This window comes from Neofelis nebulosa, chromosome 9 (assembly GCF_028018385.1).
Source record: "Neofelis nebulosa isolate mNeoNeb1 chromosome 9, mNeoNeb1.pri, whole genome shotgun sequence".
In the NCBI taxonomy this organism is placed as follows: Eukaryota; Metazoa; Chordata; class Mammalia; order Carnivora; family Felidae; genus Neofelis; species Neofelis nebulosa.
The window spans coordinates 63,558,300-63,577,785 of NC_080790.1; the positions used below are offsets into that span (position 1 = coordinate 63,558,300).

The 19,486-nt window shown below is 39.7% G+C and overlaps 1 long non-coding RNA gene across 2 annotated transcripts in view; it reads right to left on the reverse strand.

Annotated features, from left to right (window-relative positions):
* LOC131485063 (uncharacterized) overlaps window positions 1-19,486 on the reverse strand; it is a 240,984-nt gene that overhangs the window by 95,903 nt on the left and 125,595 nt on the right. For both annotated transcript variants that reach the window (XR_009248610.1, XR_009248609.1), the window contains exon 4: window positions 15,696-15,851. This is a non-coding gene — a long non-coding RNA (uncharacterized LOC131485063). The remainder of the gene's footprint in view (window positions 1-15,695; window positions 15,852-19,486) is intronic.

A 19,486-nucleotide genomic window follows, 5' to 3' on the forward strand; every position in this document is an offset into this window, starting at 1 on the left:
TTTTACAACAACTGAATAGTTCTGTGATTTGGGACAATTATTTCTAACAATGGCAGATTGCTTAAGGCGGAATTAAGATGGAGTAATGGGTTGAGTAATAAGATCCACTTGCACCGACCTTATTTCTTGTCTTAGAGATGAGATAGAAGTTGCTGAATTAGAGGACATAGATGCTATGCTGGGGAGAGGCCAAGATTTGTACCTCATAAAACTAAATGCCTTCCCCCTTACTCCCTCTCTCCCTCCCCCTTCCTTCCTTCCTTCCTTCCTTCCTTCCTTCCTTCCTTCCACCTACCTAATCATTTACCGCAGTACCATTTACATGCTACAAGAAATCTGATGGAATTTAATCTCCAACATGGTACTAGACCGGAAGTATAGCTGCAAAACAGAAAGGGGACAGTGGGGAGGGGGGTTGATATTTTATAACCCACAAAACAGACCTGCTCTGGACGGAGGATAATGCAAACTAGCTTTGCTGGAAATGAGCTGCAAAATACCTTCATTTTCTACTACAGTGAAACCCTGATAAAATCACAACTGTTAAGGTCATACAGTATATCAGGTGGAATCACAGTCTTTAGAACTCCATTATTAATGCAGACAACCTCACAATCAAAGAGGATGAGAGCACAGTTTCCAGATGCCAATGATTTGATCCTATCTTATTTGGCTGTTTACATTTAAATAATGTGACTGTATAAATTTAAATAATATGAACCACCAACAGATGGATCCCAGTGAAAAACTGCGCCTTCTCTGAGACCCTGAATGTACACTATACAGTGCTTTACAATTTATTTGAGCTGATCTCATATGAAGAAAAAAAAAACGGGGTGGGGGATAAAAAGAGAGAAAGAGACTCATTTCTTCTGCCATTATGGAAATAAAAGGACTACCGCTTTGGTTGGTGGCTGACTGTGCCAAGGAAACATGCAGTCCTCTAACCTCCGGTACAATGTACCCATAAGGTACCAAGCATCAAAGCATATTAAAAGATATTAACTGCATATTTGCTTATGAACAAGATAAAAAGCTGTAGGGCCTCCAGGTTCTCAAGCTGTGAGTGGAACAGCTTTGCAATTTGCCTGCAAAACTGCATTTTGATCTTAATGAATATAAAATGGCTGCCATTAAAAGTAAAACAGATTATTTCGGGTCTTCCAGGGCCTATAGCTCTTTGCCGGCCTTGGAGGGCCACTATGATCTTTCATTAAAATCTCACAGCAGGGCTCCCTCACCAGCAAATCAAGCCTTGCAGTCTAGGAGATTGGCTACATTTAAAAGTAATTTTCAGAAATCTACACAGATTTTCAATTTGGTAATGAAAGCCATAAGAGAATGCAGGCGGCATTTTGTCGAATATTGTTACTGATCCAGCGCTCACATTCGTTAGAAATTAAACTGCCCCGTAACTATCACACTGATGGCAGCTTGCCATTTCGGCTGCTCTAATCTCCGTTTGTTAATGAGTAGCATGTGCTAATTGTTGTCATTCTTACCGCGCGGAGCAGTCCTTCTCTAACAAACATATTTTACCTGCTCAGAGGTGGAACCTTTCACTTCGTCAGTCGCTGACCAAGTTGGAACAGAGTACGGGAGTTGAGGTTGCTTTGTAAAGAGAGAGAGAGAGAGAGAGAGAAAGGGCCGAGCGACATTCCGATACAATCTGAAATTAGGTGCCTTCATTTTATTCGGGTTCATTCACTTGGTGTTTTTGTTTTGTTGTTTGTCTTTTTGGTCTAGCCTGTTTTCTAAAATCCTGGAGTAGGCAAATGTGACTACCTTCATGTTAGTCCTAAGAACATCTGAGCAAAGGAACAAATCCTGAGGAAAACTGTGGGAAAGTCGGTGGTAACAGGAAATGAGGGCGGGGCTTAGAGTTAAGGGGGCGGGGCGGAAGGTGTGAAAAGCCTAAAGGCTCTTAACTTGCTTTCCAAAGCCAGAGCACAACCTAAAGCTTGAAGTAGATTTCAGACTGCTCTAGGCTTTCAAAAGGAAGTTTGATCCTTTACCTCTATTCCCAGGTTGAAAAGTCTAGAACTTTGGCTACCCCAAACTGAGACGTGGTAGGGGAAGTATCAGGTGGACCCCAAATAATGCGGTTCCTGGGGAGGGAGAGCACTAGAGAGGGGAAAAATTAATAAATTCAACATCTAGTGGTGTGATACAGTCAGACATATGAATAGAGAGAAGCATAGAAAATAATTACAAATGAAAACATGATTAAATAGAAAAAGCTATATCAAAGCACTCTTAAGACAGGGTAGGTATTTTTGCATTTGCATTTGCATTCTTTGTATTAGAACTGAGGAAAGTTAAAAAAAAAAAACAACAGGAAAGTTATTTTTCTGAGATCCTTAAAAAAATGTCAGATTATGCTTCCTTTTTGGAAACACATTCAATAAATTTTCTTTACTTGGCAATTCTCTTTACCTGGCACCTTCAGGGCAGAGCACTTCCCTGCACTAACATGTGACAGACAACAAAAGCTTCTCTCTGCCTCCTTACTGGCTGGGCATAAATTCTTCCTGCTGATACAGAAAGCGCCTCCATTTAAAATAGCAGTTTTCCTTGGCAGAGCACTGGTTGCTACAGAGCATATATGCAAAAGATGTGTTTCTTTGCAGGGGGTCAAGGCAGGCATTGCGTGGTTCAGTGTAAGCAGGTCTTCAGCCCCTATGAGTGTACCTTGGAGCACCTGGGCTGGGCTGCTTTGGTTTCCACAAAGTACAATTCTTCTTTTTTTTTTTTTTTTTTTAATGTTTATTTATTTTTGAGAGAGACAGAGACAGAATGTGAGTGGGTTAGGGGCAGAGAGACAGGGAGACACAGAATCCGAAGCAGGCTCCAGGCTCTGAGCTGTCAGCACAGAGGCCGACGAGGGGCTCGAACTCACGAGCTGTGAGACCATGACCTGAACCAAAGTCGGACGCTCAACCGACTGAGCTACCCAGGCGCCCCACAAAGTACAATTTTAATTGGGTGGCCTGTCTATGATTTTAAGGGAATGACATGGGGTTCCCAATAAGGTGCCACCACTAATGTGCATTAGTTTTGAAAAGAAAACTAAGACCGTTTCCTTGTCTCTGTGGCCTCAGGAAACCCATGGGAAATAGATACAAACAACTTGGTAAGCAGTTTTGAATCTGTTCCACCTGTAGTTGCTATCCTAATTGCAGGAAGCATTCATGTAATATGTTAGGGCTTTAAACACCCAAGTGACACTGTAGGAAATTCTGCCGAATCCTCCTGAACTCAGAAGTCTGAGACTTCTTTTATTTCACCTGCCGTCAATTGTTCTAATATTCCTCTGAGAGCCTGCAGGTACATTTTGACAACTGTATACTGTTAGGTCTCTTTTACCATCATTTTGGCTTGTGTTAAATTGTGGGCAGTGATCGTACGTTATCAGTTCTGACTCTCAAGGACTAAAATACAACTGATATTAATATCCCTTTAATTAGTGGAATGGGGAAAAACTGCACTTTAAGTCATAGAAGTTAACATAATTAGTCTTCAGATAATCAAGTTAAATTTTGCTACTTGTAATAAAGTATAATTATTTATTTGCTTTGTTCCAGAAACAATTCTATGGAACAAGCACTGGCCTTGTTTTAGCACCTTGACTTTATTAATTCTGTTGGAAAATACATAACCAAACACATAAACACACACACACACATTAAGTGGAGGATTGTATTTAAAAACATCAAATGAAAGCTAAAACATTTATAGCCTTTTAAAGGGACATAATAAAATTTCTCAAATAATATTTTTGTTGCATTATGAATTTGGTGTTTTGCCCTATCCCAACTTTGGAAATAACAGATACGGTATTTTCAATTTTCTATTGCAATTAATTTTTTAAGCTAAATGTTAGAGCTAAAGCAAAATATTTTGGAAAGAGAAGTGTACTGTTTCCAACAAGTGATTGCTTGAAAACATACATCTGGTGAAATTCACGTCTCTTAAAATTTCATCCTTAAATACACAGGTCCAAATCAAGGTTCAAGGTCTACATAGATACATTTCTTTGCTTGTAAAAAACTCTAGAATATTACAGTTTCTGTTTAGATCAAGTCAAGCTTTTTTATTTATTTATTTTTTGCTTTCACAATATAATACACCATATTTTATATTCGATCTAACAGCCGCCTTGAAATACAGCATTCTAGTACACACATATACTTCTGCATGTATTTACTTAAATCGACCTCATAGAGTCAGCCTCCAAGTGACAAATGTGTTTAATTCCCAAAGTTAATTGGTAAATAGCTTTAGAATTTGTAATTAATTTTTCCATAGAAACAATACTTAAATAACAGTTTGGCCCATAGAAAACATATTTGTCATCATGTAGCTGAGTTGAAATGCAAACTGCCTTGGCCTGCCCTTTGGTTCCAGGAAACAGAAAAGCATAAGATACAAAGCGAGGAAAGAATGAGATGGGTTAATACGGGAAGATCTGAAGAAGAGCATCATTTCCTATTTCCTGTTCAGAGCGTGAGTTCTCTCACCTCTACTGGCAAAGGACCCTAGACCCAGGCCTACACCCAGATATCTACGGCCTCATGGTATCCCAAACTCTGTAGCCCCTGCACCGAGGCTGCACAAATCCACAGTTTTCATAACTCCAAGATCCACTACCTCTCTCATCCGTCCTCCCAGCGCTTGCGCTCATCACATCCCAAAGGCTTTTAACGAGATGTTGGAAGGAATGAGGAGCAAAGACAAGGAAGAGGCTGTGAAGAACTCCCATTTCCAGGTGGGCTATTCTGCATTGGGTTTGAACAAGGAAGCAGATCTAACCCACGCGGCACACTGGTTAGTGGCAGCATTACTCAGTGCCCCGTTCCACCACAGCCATCACCACCACACACAACCCTGTGCTGGAAGCCTTGGTGTAACAAGGAATAGCAAATAGACGGACTATAAGGGGACCTGTGATAGGCAGCCGTGTGTGTTGATACCTGGGGGTTAGGATCACAGAGGATCCTGTTGGATGGTTCTGTGTTTTTCCTCCTGTCCAGGATCTCAGTAATATGCATTTTGTAAATGCAGCTTAGAGTTCTGTCCTGAGCAGAAAGTAAAGGAACTTGATGAGTGCCATTCTGTGGTTCCAGCTTATTAAAGAAGATAAAGGTCCTAGAAATGACCTGTAAATAAATGGAACCCAACAAGAAAGAAGAAAGAACATTTCTGAGAAGCCAGGAAAATTTGAATCTGGTGTGAAGAGGGGAAAAAGAAGAAAGTTTGGACTGGTGGGGTTTCGTGTCATAGATGGAGCCACTTCTCTGGATAATGAGTATAGACTTCCCATAAGGGCAATGACAACCTCCCTCCCATTACACATAGAATGAGGAGAATTCTCAGGACAGTCACATTGGAAGAGTTTCATCAACTTCTCCAAGAGGCAGAGGTGGAGGGAGAGAGTAGTTAGCTCTCTACAAAGGAGTTCAGGAAATCACGTTTGGCCCTTATGTGATGTAAACGATTTTCCTGGGATGTAGATGTAACATGTATGTAAGTCATCATAGAATCTCAACTGTGATTCTATGTGGTGGTCAATGCTGTCTCTAGGAGATGTGGTCACGGTTTACCTGTGGCCATGAAATGGAAGCAAGAAGCAGAGGACATGGGCCTACAGGTGGTAGAAGCATCTGTCTCCAATTTCAGTTGAGAACCCCAGGGGGATCTGGGAAATCACCAGGTGGTCCAAAAGAGGATTTGTTTTCCCTTCACTTCCTGATGGTACAAAGAGGGTCTTCTGCACAGAAGAAGTAGTCCTTTGAGGACTGATGCCATACAATATCACAGCCAAGCAAACTGTGCTGAAATTTGAGCCCCCAAAAGGCAAAAATTGAATAAAGCTTTAAAACTTTGTATTAAGCTGTATCAAGAGATGTGATTTAGAGATATTGAATTGTCCATGAGTCGATCAGGATGTTTCAGAAGAAACCAACAGCAAAGGCGGGCAGACACAATGAATTTGTTCCGTGTGGTCATATACAACAAATAAACAGACTATGAATAATACATTTAATGTGTCACTTCAATAAAAAAAGCTAGATATGACCTTATACCTACAGCAAGTCTTTGTAAGATGTGGACCTCCTGTCTAGTAGTGCTTCCCAGATCATCAGGTCCTTCACCGGTTTCTTCCTTTCCAGTCTGTTCTAAACCAATATTGTTGTGCAGTGTAATAAAAATAAATCACTAGAAAAAAATTCTTAAAAAGATATATAAAATTCAAGCCTCGATGTTTATCAGATTCAACATACATAAAATTATTTTTGTTAAATTGCTTTAAAAGTGTCAACAGAATTACTTTCCATTTCTGTGCTTATCTTTTTGCAAACCACTAATAAACCACATGCAGACTGGCACCGTTCTATGAGCCACATTTTGAATGGGTATAATTGGCCCCCAAAAGAGTCTGTAATGTGGATGTGGCTCCAGCACTTTGTATCAAGGAAGAAGGGACATGAATGGCCCTGATGAGGAACTGTGAGAGAATGCATTTCAGTGAGGTTAAAAGAAGAGGAAACTCAAAGTTGTTTCATTTCAGAAATGGACTGACTCCCTGTCCCATGCCTTCCTAACACAGATTATAGAACTAATATAGAGATAAGTTAAATTAGTGATGGGAAACTTTTCTCCCACAGACTTGCCATAAAATTCTTCTAAACGAAAAACTTCTGGTAAGGTTTTGGCTTGCCTTCTGCTGGTTGCGTCCCTGGGAAAGATGAGAGATCAGTTTGGAGAATTTTTGCTTTGAATTTATTTTGAACAAGGAGGAAGCTTCAATTGATGAGCTAAAAGTGATGAGAAACTTGGAGGGAAGTAACATGTCATCTTAGAGTCATATTCACAGAAAAATAATCTTGGACATAGGTATTTACCTTAGAATTTAGAAAAGCAGGCATCAAAGTAATGAGAATGTACATATGATCCTATGATTGTATCATTTTAAAGGGAAAATAAATCTATTTTAAAAATTCTGACAAAACAATCACAGATTATTCCAAAGATTATTCCAAGATAATATAACATGAAAAGAGCATTGTTTTCCCTTTTTAAAGCTATTGAATGCAAAACATAAAGGGACACAGACCCAAAATGGAAGGCTGAAAAGATGATGAGAAGCCAATATAAAAAGTGCCTTAAGAATGTTGTCAGGAGGGCTAAAGGTTGGCTATAGGTTGAAAAACTGCCAAGGACAACAGAAAGCTATTTTAAGCTCTGTTTGTAAAGAAGAACAAAGGGATAGGTACATTGATTGGGGCACACAGCAAAATGTTAACAGATGTCACAAGGAACACAGAACTATTCACCTCCTATTCTGATTTTGTGGTCTCTATCATGAAGAATGATCTTCAAACTAGAGAGGGCAGAGCAAACAGAGTTAAGAGTGAACTGTGGCCCAAGATAAGTCAAGACATACTAAAATATAACCTGGTTGCTTCAAATGAGTTCAAGGTTCCAGGCCAGGCAAATTATCTCTCAGGTAACTGAAAGAATCTAATAAACGGTCCAGATGTGAATGTGAAAAGCCTATCAATGATTTTTTTTTTTAATCGTGGTTTAATCATAGGCAACCAGGGATCAGTGTGGTCTAAAGAAGGAAAAACTTAATTTGAAAAACCAAAAAAATATCCAGAATATATCTCTAGCAAAATTCTAGAACAGATTATCACAGGTATGAATAGTTCGTGCTTAGAGAAAGTAGCAATTACCTACAATTAGCAGAGATTCACTCCAGAGCACATGAGTCTCTCCCTTCCTTCCTCCCCACGTTCCTCCTTCCTCTTTATCAACCTCATTCCCTTTCTTTCTTTCCCTAATCTTTCTGAGGTTTCCTTTATGTTTTTGGGAATGATTAACCAAACAGTTTGGGGGAACGGGTCTCAGTTTTATCAAGGCATTTAGCACATTACTGCATAACATATTAGTAGACTGAAAAAAAAAAGTCAGCGTAATTAGAGTGACTCAAAACTCATTGAACAAATGTTCCCAAAGAATACTTGCTAATTAATTGGGGGCAACCTGGAGAGTTCTCTAGTGATATGTGCCCTTTGGACTTCATTGTACCTCTTCGTTCTTTCTCTTCTCCTTCCGCATAACTTTACTCTCGGACTTGCCATATTCCATGAAAATATATGCTGTTGTGTTTGTCGCAATTAGATTCCACAAATATGCATTTGGTGCCCACTTTTTATGAATCAGATGGGCTCTGGCAATATGAGCTGGGTAAGATCCAGTATTTTCCTTTAAGTAGCTCATAGTTCAATGGGGAAACAGAGGAATAAATAAATAAACAGTAGTTACAATGCAGTGTAATATAGAAAAAATGATAGAAACATTTGTTGTATCCCAACTTTTTTCTAGGCACTATGCTAAGGTCTTTACGCATTTCACCATATCTCCTCTGAAATGATATGAAGTACCGTTGATTTTCCCAGGAGTATTGATGAACGAGGGTAAAGCCCAGAGAGATCAGTACACATGATCCAGGTCAAACCTCAAGTCAGATATGGAGCCAGAGTTCAAGGTCAGGTCCATTGGATTCCAAAGTCTATGCTCTGCTACACCCCACAACAAAACCATCTAAGAAGGTAAGCCAATGTCCAGCAAAGGTTGGCTTCCCTGAGTGTTCTGGAGATGAAATGCCATCCAAAAGACCTTCCAGTGAAGGGGAAGCCTAGCTGTGACAGATATAGACATTAGCTACTGAGGTTGCCAGAGTGTTGAGGACAAAATTTTAGTCAAAAGGAATGACATGCAAAATCAATGGAGTTTGGAAGGACGTGAATGCATTATGGCTGCATTTTAGGTGCATGTGCCAAATTCTGGAGAACTTGGGAGGAGTCAGCTCACAGCGAAACAGAAAGCCATATAGAGAGGTGACGGCAGGCTCTCTCTCTCCTTCTCTCTCTCTCTCATAAGCACATGTGCACACACACACACACACACACACACACACAGACACACAGACACACAGAATAGGAACTCTATGAATTTGTATTATTAATAAGCCTTAATTATAAAAGATAAAGTTTCAGTACGTCATGTTCCCTTGCTACTTTATTTTTCATACGTGTTATTATCTGACTTGTTCCTAACTTTTAATGTTCTCCTTCTGTGTGCCTCATATGTGTTATTATCTGACTTATTCCTAACTTTTAATGTACTCCTTCTTTCAACTTCTATTTTTTCCTCTATACATTCAACAGATGTGCTTCAATTTATGCATGAAATGAGTTCTTGCAAAGTTGTGTGATTTTTTTTCAGTAAATGAAATATTACATTAAAGATACGAGGGAAGTTCCCTTATAAAGGAACCTTAAGCCAAATAGCTTTGTAAAGCAAATAATGACCCTATAACCAGTCTTTCTCTAAATCTGGATTTCCATATATCAGATTTTGCTAAAAAGAGATACATCTGTACTTTATTTTTACATCTATCTGCTAGCAGTACTGCAACATAATAGTACGCCAATTTGAAATACCATTATTTTTATACTTTTTCAGTTCTCACAATGCAATCTTAGAAAATGTATTATTTTCTATATCATACTCACACATGCTTTCCTTTTCCTGACTGGAACTGTAAAATTTTCTTCTCCTTGATGTTGGGGAGGTTGTCAGTAAACTGCAAAGTTAACCATCATGATTAGGGCAATTATAATGTTCTGCATCTGGTGTGAAATACTTTATATGCATTTTTATAACAGACTTCTGAAGTATGAATAATTACCTTGACCACTTTACAAGTTAGCAAACTGAGGCTCAGAAAAATTGAAGAACTTCTACAGGGGTCCAAGCTATGCTCCAATCCAAGTCAGCCTGACTTTACAGCCACAAAACAACTACTATTGTATATATCTTCTTATTATTAGAATAATGAACATTATGAAAAATTTTGTTCCTACAGAAGGTGACAGCTTTTGCTGGATATTGGTGGTAAACAAACCACTTTCATGAGAGTTAAAATAGCTTCTAGCAATCTCTGCTGTCAGTTGTCTGGACATTTACTCTTTCAGGTCTCAGTTTTTCCATCTGTGAAATGGAACACCTAAGTTCTTCCCTGCCAAGCACATTGAAGTCTATTGTTCTGCAATGATGAAGCAATGCATACACCAGATGCACTCCTGTTTTCCATTTGTTTTACTAGAAAGTGAGTTCAGATAAACATTTGTATCACTCGGAAACCCTTCCCCTGGCTAACTAAAAATTCAACAATTTTAAAGAAGAAAATGGGAAGAAAAATTAATTCTTTCTTTTTGGCAGCTATGGGTCAGGATGCCATCCCCAGGCAGCATTGTTCTCAAACCAAAAATCTTTTCATAGGTGAAAAAAACTGAGTGCACGGCTATAATTTGGATCTAAGAGAGAAGATTTAGATGTTTTCTGATTCAGCCAGACTACGGTGTTTGAAAAAGCATGAAGAGTTTCACGATGAAAGTCCTGAGCCCACTCCTGCCTGTTAAGTAAGTGACACAGGCAGCCCCAGCCCCAGCTCCACGCACTGGGTCCCCAGGACCTCAGCACACAGGCCTTCCCAACTTTGTCATTCACTAAGAGAAAGAAACCGAGCTTCTGATTACCTTTCTTTTGCCTCTTTTCCTTTATGATCAAGGTGACTTATAAACAGCTGCAATAAAAATGATTTTTTTTTCATAAACGTCTTCTCAATAATATCTCTGAGAAAGCAGAGAGGCTAAAAGATACGTGACATTCACAGATTTTGCCCCTGAAGCCACAAAAACCCACACGAGCAATTTCTTCATTTGACCAAAATGAATGGTCATCACAAAAACAAATGTAACTTTGGTATCCCTGATTTGGCTGCGACAGCTTAAGGGCTCAAACTTAATAGACTTCTTCTGACCGATTAGGATCAGTGCGGGTTGCATCATCCCGCTGGAGCCCACAGCCAAGTCCAAACCACAGGCACGGAGCTGCCCTTGATCCATGACCTTAGCATACAAAACAGCGGGCTGGAGAATGTCACAGGACTCCCAGGGAAGGAACTTTGAAGACACTGTTCATTTTGCTTGGTGGTCTTTCACAAAACACAATTAAGCATGAAGAATAGATTGATGCTTAAATAAAATGCCTGACAGTAAAAGCACATTTCTATATTCCAAAGGCCCAAGAAAAGCTGTGCCTAAGAAAGGATTAGCTACTATCAGATGATATTACGACTGGATTAATGATGTTTCACATTCACTCTATTTATAAAAAAGAGAAGAAAAAAAGAATAGGAGTCTTTTAAGGAGCAGATAAGTGATTTCTATAAACCTTAAAAGCTAAAAGAAAACTCATTTCTAAAAGGACAGTACTTATAATAGTACAGTATTTATTTATAAATCCTTAATTGGAGTATTTTTTTCTTGAACAAAAACTGCTGTACATTTCAGGTAAATTGCTGTTAACACAGTCTGTGGCCTGTGTGGAATGTGTGTGTGTGCGCGCGTGTGTGACAGAGAGGGAAGGTGGGGGGAGGGGGAGACACACACACGCACAGAGAGAGAGAGAGAGAGAGAGAGAGAGAGAGAGAGTCTGTATGGATGTTTTATATTCCACCAGGTATTTTAAACCACTCTTATTTTAGGCAATTGTTTTTGTAATAGATACACTAAAGGTGATCATTTTATTTTATTGCTAGTCATTGCTGACTGAAATATTTTGCCAGATGAAAGTAATTACTATGACTATATTACTTCTCTAACCTGTTCCGTGTACTGGATCTTAGGTACTCATAGTATGAAATTCTGTTACCTTGTTTAAAAAAAATGTGATATGATGATGTGCTCTGACCTTACTTATATAAAGACAAACCAGTTATTCTGTTTTTTACTCTTTGTATCTTTACATCTCCAGAGATTGTAGGAAAACTCTAACCTTGTGTAGAAATGTAAACGCAAGAACAATTGAACAATGCAATGGCTGATGTCAGTATTATAAGCAAGGAAACACAACAAATCATTTTGGTCAATGATAATAAATATAAGATATCCATATCGTATCCAAGAAAGGAAAGAAAGACAGAAGGAAGGAAGGAAGGAAGGAAGGAAGGAAGGAAGGAAGGAAGAAGGAAGGAAAGTAGAAAAGAAGGAAGGAAAGAATGGCAGAAGGAAGGAGAGAAGGAGGGAGAGAGAGATCAACAAAGCAGAGCTGATATCAACAAAGTCAATCCCACCAATAAATTGTTGGCCAGCATTACATATGGCTAATATTTATGTATTTGAAATAATATGCTACCTACCTGCTTTACTCTAGAAATCAGTCATGCAGACACAACTATACTGAATTTAGAAGGTTTTATTTGGAAACATGGCCAAAGGAAAATACTGCTGAAAAAAAATAATGTCTGTTAGTTTTCTGTTCTGACCAACTAGCTACTCATCCAGCAAATTCCATTGGAAGCTTCGTGTCCTAACATTGCAGCCAGACAGAAGAGCAACATTAGATCCAGAGGCACTGATTACAGAAGCAGGGCATGTGAAGTGATGGTAGCTGAGTTCCAAAAACTGAGAAGAGAAGAGAGATCTTCCTGCTCCCTTGATTTTCCTTCACAAACATAATTCTCCCATCCTCCCTCGACACCTGCCACCCCCTAATCTACACTGGGTCCATGAGTTTTCCTCGAGAAAGACATTCGGCTCTCCATAGGGACTTGGTATTGATCCCAGAAGAAGGTTGGAGTCAACTCATTTCAGCTGCCAAGTTCAGAGAAAAGCCATGCTTTCAATGACACATATTAGACATCTGTGGTCCTGACTTGAACTTTTTTTGCAGTGATGAAAGACAGCACTAGACAAGGTTCTCATCTCTCAGGAGACAGGTGGAACGGTGCCACAAAATTTCGTGGGTATGATGCCACCTGAGAGTCACAATGTGTTGTGATTTCTTCTTCATTTTTTTTCACCTTTTGATTTTTTTTTTTTAATTGAAATCATAGACCATGTTGGCCTGGGTCAAAGTCCTCAAAAGAGGCTGGCTTACTGGAGTCCTGCCAACATTACTGCCAAGAGTTCTAAGAGCTTAGTATTTGCTGCCAGAGAAAAGGAAAATCTTAATCCACAAAGCCAACTAATAGACATGTCAGCTCAGTCATTCTGAAAGTCCTCTGTGCTGGCAGGGTATCCCTTACCTTGCCATATCCCCACAGTCCTCAACCCACGCCATCAGGTGGTAGATGAGAGTGGAAGGCTCCTTCTGAACCCCCACTGTTATGAGAAACAATGTTTAGTAGCTGGTTCTAGCACAGGGCTCCAACATGTCACCAAGCCTGCTTGGTTCTACACCAAAATCACATCAAATGAACGACGTCACAATTGCTTCAGTCTGCAGGAATTAAGACCCTAATTCCCCTGACTCTGAAATAAAGCTTCCTCAAATCTGGTCACTCTGACAGCTACAGTAACTCCTGCTAGTGGAGAGCTCTGCACAGCTGCAGCCAGAATTGTGTTTGTTTATGTTCTTATGAGGGATTGGGGTTTGAGGCTTGAAAGGGAGATGTGGGTGGCGTAAGTAGCAGCAAGGCTATCTTTGAAGCAGCGGGAATGGACAGAGCCTCTGAAGGCCCCGGGGAGGGCAGGGGGAAAGAGAGAAGAGCCAGGAGCTCAGGCTGAGCTTGTGGAGCATCCTCTCCAGCAAGGAGAAGAAGGAAGGGAAACACAAAGCGGGAGTGGGTGGCTGACCCGGAGCCGGCTGTGTCACAGAGGCCGAGGGTTGCCCACGGCAGACAGGTCAAAGGCATGGTTTGGAGGAACGACCACTGGCCACCGTGGACGAACACACATCGGTTTCAGTGGTGTGGCGGTCACAAAAGCGTGAGTACAAGGAGGCGAAGGATAAACTGGATGTGAAAGCATGGGAGCAGCACATCACCTGGCTGAGATGTTGGAAGTGGAAGGAGAAAAGTATAAGGTTACCAGAAGAGGCAGGAGGGCCAAGAGAGGGCAATAATTTAAAGCACAAATTATCTGCACAGAAAAACATTAGAAACGTTTTTCTAACCAGTCTGGGCTTAATTTAAGGTGAAAAATAGTTGCATAACTATACATTAAATATTTCAAATACTTATGAGAAAATATTATGATATGAAGGTGATGGGAAACTTTGGTGAAACAAAGAAGTGTAATAAATAATATTTTTAGCAGGGGCTTTTGAAGTTTATGTAGTTCTTTCATATATCCTCTAAAAGCCCTATGAGGCAGATCTTTTTGTTATTCCTATTTTCCAGAAACCAATCTGCCCTGGGGTACAAATATTGGTGGAGGTGGGACTTATATCTTCCCATGCTTACCCTCCTCCCTTTTTTTCCTTCTATGCCAAACCGATTCTTCAATAGAAGAAAGAATGATTAAAACTTACTTTTTTATATGACTTTTAATAGATGTTTTTATGTGAACAGATCTTCCTGCAGGTACATCCCACAACCATACACCTTAGCTCTATCTCAAGAGTATTAAACTACTAGCAACTAGCTTAGAAATTACCTTTCTTGATTCCAACTGCAAAAGTTGTGTCATTGTCTATGTATCTGTGGCAAATGACAGCAGGAAGGAAAGGGTTGCTGCTACATAAATACCATGTGCCCACTCCAGTATTGCTCTCCTATGTGGCATACATAAAGACAACTAATTTCCAAAGATATTACTTGTCTGTACACATCTACACATCAAGACTGACATATGCATGGCTGGTCTGCTGGAATAATCATATCAACTCTTTTAATACCAAAAAAAATCGAAAGTAAGGTTTTTATACAGGATAATTAAGCAAGCTAATATAGTAATAAGTGGAATACACAATAAGAATATGTACTAAAATATCTGCTTTGTGCAATGCAGAACTGGTGTTTTAGGAGATTAACAATTATGATCGCCAGCCCTCTTCTGATTCTATAATACTCCACACAATCTTTTTTAAATTACTTTATTAACCTTTCCTCCTAGCACAGAAGTGCCCGATTATAGATAATATTTCAAAATCATCTGAGGTGTAAGTGTGTTTGATTTGCTCGGTAATTATTTGTCTACTTTATTACATTGGCCGAGCACACAAGCTCCTTGACCAGCTTTATTTCAAGTCCAGTTAAGAATAGGGTCATATCATTTTGTGGATCACTTCCCTTTGGGCCCCGACGTACATGAAATTTTCACATTGGAGGGATGGGGACGGTGCACAGAAACTTAGTACATTTTAAACATGGAGAAACCATCCCCTGCCCTGTCATTAAAGGTTTCAGGCCCTGGGCTACATGGGAAGAATGTTGTTCACAAGTGAAAGGAAGGTGTTTATTCCCCGCATGATTAGGACACAGGACATTGAGGGCTGAGCATGCAAATGTCCCCTGATGAAGTCTAAAAGCACATCACTCACATCCCTCTGGTGGCCTTATCCAGGGTCTGTATAATCTGTCCCTTGTCATTCGTGGCACCTAGAACAACACTTCTATTTTGATCTGAATCATGAATGCATTTCCAGCACGTATTCTGACCCATTCAAGGCAGAAAGGAATGAGCAGGGGGCAACCACAAGGGGAGATCACAAACATTTTCCTTTTAACAGGGGTCTGGAGGAAAGAGTAATGCCTGAAAATCACACTGGGTGTTGCAGAGGGAAAGTTCTGCCTGTTCCAACTTGACAACTCAGGGGCAAATGAAACTGATACTTACATGTTCTTAAAGACGAAAATGCACTGAGATGAAACCGGACGCTTGGCTTATTCTTGAGGGCCACCACCAGGATAAAAGCACAAAGCTGGAGGACTCTGTTTAGTGTCCACAATCAACAAATTCTGAAATTTCCATATGGAGCAGGATTCCAGGGCTCTGTTAGTAATACAGGATACGGCTGGTCAGCTCAGTCACCCATGGAATTACAGTGTAGGGTATGGATGCCAGTATTTTAGACCCAAACCGAGCATAAAAAACACAAAGTAAAATTCAGTGTCAGCACAAAGTTGACAGCGAATGATTATAACAGCTTCGAAGCTTGAAAAAGAGTGTAAATAACTAGGATCCCCTGCGGGCTCACTCAGCCTGCATACATAACAACCGTGATGGACAGCCTCTGTGGTAAAGTCGGGGAAACGAGGCACTGGGAAGATGCAAAAATTCCGCCAGCAAAGAGCCTTAACTGTCACCTTTCTGACTAAATCAGCTACTTTCATACAGAGGGAGGAACAGAGCAGTAGGCTACGCCTTTGGAAGACCAATTGCCCTTTTGCCTAGGAAGCAGGAATGTTAATTATCGGCTCTTCTGTGGTTATCAAGGCACTGCAACCCCCAGCTTTTGCACTTCACGAACACTCTTCTCCCTGATCTTTAATCCTTGGCGCTTTTAGTCCACAAAAGATTGTTATTCAGAACAACTCTGCCATTTATAGAATGTAAAAATCAAGGCAAAAAAAAAAGAACAGTCGGCCATCCCAACTGAACTCTTAACTCACTGGAGCGCTTGGGACTTGAAATTTAATTTTCATTTCTTTTTGTATGCTTCTGCACACCAGCGTGCACACACAAATACCTGCATTCAGCAACGAATGGTTTTCAAGTACTAACAAAACGACAAGCACATCATGGCATGTGGCCTCCAGCCTGGTGTAACAGATGCCACTTTGTGTGTACAGAGCCTCGTCATCACTTGTACTCAGACACTCGAAGGAGAAAAGAAAGCAGCCAGGTCTTCTACACACACCTAGCTAGCACTCCACAGGTTTGTCATTCATTTACAAGATAATTAATCAATTAGCAAATGATCCCTTTCCCCTTTGTTATTTACGCTGCAGAAGAATTGCATCTCCAAATGAAATGGCAGGCCACTTGTATTGAAACTTTGCCCTTCAAAGGCATTGGTCTTATTTATCTGAATTGAGCAGATGCTTTGCAATGCTAGCCCATTGTAACTGGACTGTTTGCTATTAGAACCTGAGTGAGATTTAAGCTAAACAGAAGAGCATAAATATGACATCCTATAGACATTCATGATGATCAACTGTGCTGTATCATCACCAGCCATTGCTACTTACTCATATAGGAAAAGAGGGAGAAAATACACTTGACATTGCTAAAAGGGGAACTATAGTCACTGGAAGGGAAGGTGAAGATGGAGTTTACACAGTTACTGGCTCTAGAGTACAACTCTGGGGTCTTAAGACACGATTAAATTACTGCAATGTATACATTCTGTTTACAGGCTCAACAATTCCCATCTCTTTCAGAGCTCCATAGTATATCTGGTACTTCTTTGGAGAGCAAAGATATCAGGCAGCTTTTGCTTAGGGACCGGGTGGGTTTTTTTTTTTTTTTTTTTAATCAGGTCTCCCAGATAACCATCACTGAGGAGAAGGTCTAGGTAACCATGGTGTAATGGTAATTCCATCAGATCCTGCTCTAAGACTGGTCGAAAGAAGGAACGCCTGTAAAACCCCTTCACCTCTTAGGGTGTCAAGATGCCCTCACTGTAAAATACGCAAGTTGAACTATGTGATTTTTTTTTTCTTGTTGTTGTCGCTCCTTGCACAGCTATCGTGTTCTGAATCTCTGCATCCTTCTGTATTAACACTGCTGCTGGGTGGGATAATAGAAAACACCTTCCCCCTCCAGCCAGGGTAAGGGTCTAAAAATAAAGCAAAGAGCCCCCAGAATCATACAAACCTTTCAGCAGCCAAATGAGCAGAGTGTCTCTTTCTGTTGCTGTGTTTTTAAGTCAACAATTATGTATGAAATTACTCCTGTGCACACAGAACAACAAAGGCATTTTGGGTCCATTTGTACAGGTGAGAAAATGGGTCAGCTATGTAACACTGAACCCCAGGTGTGCACATGGCAGAAAAATTCTGTCATCTATTGCTTTCATGGAGGACTTCTGGGGCAGGCTCAGAGCCCCACGTAGTCACTTGCCAAGGCTTTAATAATAGAACAGCTACAAGGAAAACTTCCCTAACCCTTTGCTCTGTTGAGAAAGGACTTAAGAATAAAAGCATTTGAATGTTTTAAAAGCAACTGTGAAACTTAGTAAATGAGAAAATTAGAGAAAGGTCATTATAATATGAATGAATACCCTTAAAAACAAACAAACTAACCCCAAACCTTACTGTGCTTTTTATCTTTTCCAGAAAAAGAATGGTCAAATGCGTACAGAAGCAAACTCTACTTGTTAGCCATGCTGAGCAAAGCTGGATTTGTTCGCTCGCAGGAATGAAAAGCACAACAGTGAATCTTGGAGGCATTATTTCTTAGCAAAATTAGCATAACCCAGCACATCAGACTATTAAAATTTAAAAAGGATTTCAAACTGTCCTCGTATCATCAGCAGAGTCATGTCACAGATTTTTTTATTGGTTCGGCAAGCTAGGTGTAATTGTATCAATATTTTAACGCTTGATGCATATTGCCTGTGATACATTGCTTGCATAAATAAAAAGCACCAATATTCAATTGCCAATGAAATAATCACACATTCTAGATCTTTATTATATCATGCATTATTTAATTACAATAATCAGAGTCCTTTTGAAGGTAAAACAAGATTAAAAAGGTTTTGTTTTATTGGATCTATATATTTGATTTAAACTTTACATGTTAGCTTTACATTAAGAATTTATAAGGCATCAGTTCAAATGGTGCTATTATAAGAGTTTATTTCTTTTATAATTAGTACAGTACTCTTAAAGTACTCCGACTACGAGAGATAATATTTCAGTATTTTAATGAGCTTTTTAAGTGTAATTGATGTAACAATCATTGAATTACACATTTCTACCTGAAGAATAATGAAGGAAACATTTTAATGAGAAATTTAATCATTATTAGCAAATGATCTACTAAACTGCCATTTGCTGACATTTAAAAGCTTAATAGCAGAAAACTGTATTTTTCCTACATCTGCATCAACATCAATGGCGATTACTTTTCTGTTACTCTGATTTCCCAGGTTAACTTCCCACCGTCACTAATTTATTTATAAATTTGAGAAAACTTTCTTTAACCCACAGTTGTCAGACCCTTCCACAAAGTGTGGGGCTTGACACTTAGAGGGATAATTTAAATAAATTAGCCCCTTTTCCAGCCTTCAGCAGTTTTCAGCATAAAAAGGGCTCTTTCTTGTGAGTATTCATGCTTGCATCAGCTTGATTTTGATGAATGCCCTGCGAATTCCCTGATAGTACCTCAGACAGAGAGATCTTAGACCGATGTCAACAAGGGGTTTTAAAGCTTCCTCATTTCAAGAACACATCAGCATTCAGAGGGGGACAGACCTGAGTAAGAGGAGCCTACTATGCAGCTTTGCCAACTTCTGGGGCTGGGTTTTACTGCTGAGTTTACAGAAATCTCTGTGTCGTAGGGAGAGAGATTCAGAATGAAGACGTCAGAGTGGAGTCTGTAACACTGTGTTTAAGGGGGTATGAAAAGAATCACAAGATACTACTAGGTAGGCAGGAATTTATGTAGCCCATTGTAGG